This window comes from Oncorhynchus masou, unplaced genomic scaffold, assembly GCF_036934945.1.
Source record: "Oncorhynchus masou masou isolate Uvic2021 unplaced genomic scaffold, UVic_Omas_1.1 unplaced_scaffold_518, whole genome shotgun sequence".
Taxonomy (NCBI): domain Eukaryota; kingdom Metazoa; phylum Chordata; class Actinopteri; order Salmoniformes; family Salmonidae; genus Oncorhynchus; species Oncorhynchus masou.
In genome coordinates this window covers 543,605-547,500 of record NW_027011585.1, presented here as the reverse complement: position 1 = coordinate 547,500, position 3,896 = coordinate 543,605, and positions in this window count along the sequence as shown.

Below are 3,896 nucleotides of genomic sequence, written 5' to 3'. Positions count from 1 at the left end.
TATAAACACTGGTAGGTTGGTGTGTGTTAACCCAAAGGCAGGTGGTGTTTCTGTGTGCTGTTTCCTGTTCAGCCACGACTGTGTGGCTCTGCACCACACCAACTCCCTCATCAAGTTTGCTGATGACACCACGGTTGTAGGCCTGATAACCAACAGCGACAAGTCAGCCTTTAGGAAGGAGATAAGTGAACTGGCATTGTGGTGTCATGACAACAACCTCTTCCTCAACGTCAGCAAGACAAACACGTTGATTGTTGACTTCAGGAAGCAGAGTAGTGAACATGCCCCGATCCACATCAACGGGACTGCAGTAGAGAGAGTCACGAGTTTTAAGTTCCTCGGCGTCCACATCACCGAGAACTTGTCCTGGACCAACAACACCACTCTTGTCAAGAAGGCACTAACAGCATCTCTACTTCCTAAAGTGTCTGAAGAAATTCTGCATGTTGCTCCGGTCCTCTCCACATACTACTGCTGCACCATCGAGAGCATCCTGGCCGGTTGCAACACGGCCTGGTACGGGAATTGCTCCATCCACGACTGCAAGTCCCTCCAGCGGGTGGTGAAGACGCCCTAGTACATCCCTGGGACCACGCTCTCACCCATCCAGGACATCTACTCAAAATGGTGCCTGAGGAAGGCCAGCATCATCAAGGACCCCACACACCCCAGCCACAAGCTGTTCTCTCCCCTACCTTCGGGTACATGGTATTGGAGTATAAGGTCTGATACCAACAGGCTCAGAGACAGTTTCTATCTACAAGTTTCAGTCTGCCGAACACCTGCTCTGATTCTCCTCACGTTAGCACACCCACACAGACACACACACACACACACACACACACACACACACACACACACACGCACGCACGCGCGCGCACACACACACACACACACACACACACACACACACACACACACACACACACACACACACACACACACACACACACACACACACACACACACAGTATACATTCATGTTACACACACATCACAACTGCTGCTACCAGACTCTTATTATACTGCTCAGTTTATACCCTGGCCCCCATCCCCAATACACTTGTAAATATTGGACAATTAATTGTGCCTTCCTGTTTTATACTTCTGCTAAAATGTTTCTTCTATTCTACTGAGCCATTTACTTTATATTCTTATCTGTTGTTATTTCTTATTGTTGTTGCTTTGTCGACTAGGAACCTGAAAGTAATACAACTTGAAACTTGAAACTAAGACGAGTCTCATTTATGATGCAGTGTGATATTTGAGTTGATAATGTCACTCCCAACTGTCTCCACCCACTCATAGTTTCAATACCACATACTGCAGTTGGTTCCGTCATTGCAGATGGTAGTAGTAATAGCCGGAACACACGTATAGTAGCCTGGTCACAGATCTGTTTGTGCTGTGTAGCCAACTCCTATGGTCATTGCCATGCCAAGCAATTTGTACAGCACAAGCTGATATGGGACCAGGCTGGAGTCTGTTTCACAACGACAACTGTTACAACTGCATTTCCAGGCAGGCCGGCCTAAAAACCTTCTATTACGTCCACACTTCCTCAGTTCTGACGATCATCACATCCTCGTTAGGCCGATTGATGTGGAAATTATAGATTTATGCAATGGGTGCACTTTTTAAAATCATTGTAGGCGGTCCCACGATGCAGTACTGACTTCACTGACTGAGCTGCTGCTCCACTGAACTGAGCTGATCTCTGTAGGTGTGCGTCCTTTATGAGTGACAGAGATTACGAAGGGCTTGACCTTGCTTGGAGTTCCAGGTGAAATTATTGGCCTCTTCAAGCCCTATTGATTGAACCCAGTATTTTCCAAAAATACATGTGATAAGCGTATTATACATGGCCTCAATCATAGATACATAAGCGGTTTAAGTGATAGCTTGGGACTTTGGCAATGAAGCCCTTTATTTAATTGCCAAGGAAGTTAGAGGTAGCTTTGAAGAACCAATGCTACCTAGGTTAGCACAAAGACTGCTAGCTGTACCCAAATACTTCCAGTCTTTGCGCTTCGCTAGCACTAACACTAGTTAGCACTGGCTCTAGAAGCGACCTCTACCTTCATACTGGATGCAGAGATACAGTGGTTGCGAGCTTATGCTGAGATACAATATCCACAAGTTCATCAGACTCTGGGGAAGGAGATGAAGGGCTTCAATGCCAAAATCCGAACTTTCACTTCAAAAGTCATGATTTGAGAAAAGCTAAATAGGTTATACCTTTTTGTCATGGGCAATGGTGCCAAATGAGGTATGATGCTACATACATAGTCCTGTGCATCCCAAATGGCACCCGATTCCCTATTTAGTGCACTACTTTTAGCCAGAGCCCTATGGGTAGCCCTATGGGATCTGGTCAAAAGTAGCGCACTACAGAGGTAATATGCTGCCATTTGGAACGCATCCCTAAGGAATCAGACTGCAATATTAACTTGCTGAGTAAGCTACAGTAACATCTGGTTCTGTAAAGTGCCTATCCAGCTGTATTCTGTACTGTGGATATCAGTGTTAATTGTCTGTTACATTTCGGTTAAGTTTGCGATGGTGACCCCACACAATGAGCATGTGTCAAGAACATGATTTCTAGAGTTAGTTCAAAGAATTACCGCGATCAACACCAAATACAGCCGTTATTGATATAGCCTGTGTCACGACTCCTACCGAAGGTGGCTCCCTTCCGTTCAGGTATGGCTCGGCGGTCGTCGTCGCCGGCCTACTAGCTGCCACTGATTCTTTCCTCCCCCTCCTTGTCTGTTTATTGGTTACACCTGTTATGCATTGTGGTGATTAGTTGGGCTTTATTAGTCAGCCGGCCCGCCTGTTTCTTTGTGCGGGATTGTTTGTGTAACATGTGTGCATGTTTGAGTCGAACGTGTTTGTTCCTGTTCATGGGTTTTTGCTGGACTATTTTAGTCCCCGTGTTTGGGGCATGTGTTTCTGTGAGGGCCCTATGTTTCGTGGGGTGGCTTATGTTCGCCGTTTGTGCATTAAAGAGCACTACCCTGAACTCTCTGTTTCCTGCGCCTGACTCCGTAACCCACGACACCCAGATCGTTACAGCCTGCTGAGACTAAAGTTAGTTTTTCTGTATTGTGGCCAATCTGACTAAGGCCTACAGTACATACAGCTGAATATAATGTGCTTCAAATATGTGTTTTGAGGCAACCTTGTATAACATTGTGTGTAATGCTACCATTGTGGTGATACATTTAGCCAGGAAAAAAGTGTTTTTATTCTTCGTTATGAGATTTGTCTGGATGAACCATGCTCTGACATATCAGTTAATCGTACAGAAATAGTACCTCCACTTTATCACCAATATTATCTCCACTTTATATAACCAGCCATCCATGCCTCAGCCTCAGCCCCAGCCTCAGCCCCAGCCTCAGTCAGACCTCATGCAAAGCACCATGGGCCATCACCATCAGTGACTGGAACCAGAGCAGTGAACCAGAACACACTGTCTCTCCTGAGAGAGAGAATATCAACAACACAACACAGGGAAATGGTTGTTTGGATTGAGATAAATTCCACTATGTTTGTGTTTATTTTATGTTGCATTGTACAGGTTATGAAAATGGGCCTGTGTTTTTTGTGACTTTCCACTTGTGTCCACCTATACTATAATACTATCTAGGCCTGCATTTTCCTATGTGTATAAGTAGATATGTAATATCTTTGTGCAAATGTGGATCCTAGGTTGACACTTAGCTTTTTGTTTCCAAATAGCACAGCTTCTGCTTTCGCCGTGCAGCCTGGCTATAACGTAACTGTTGGCTCTATCTGAGGAGAGGCTGCTACAGCATTAGCACTTCTAATCTCCTCGGATGTTTCCCTCTCCTCTTGATTACTAGTATTGCTGTGGAAGGATCATTTGT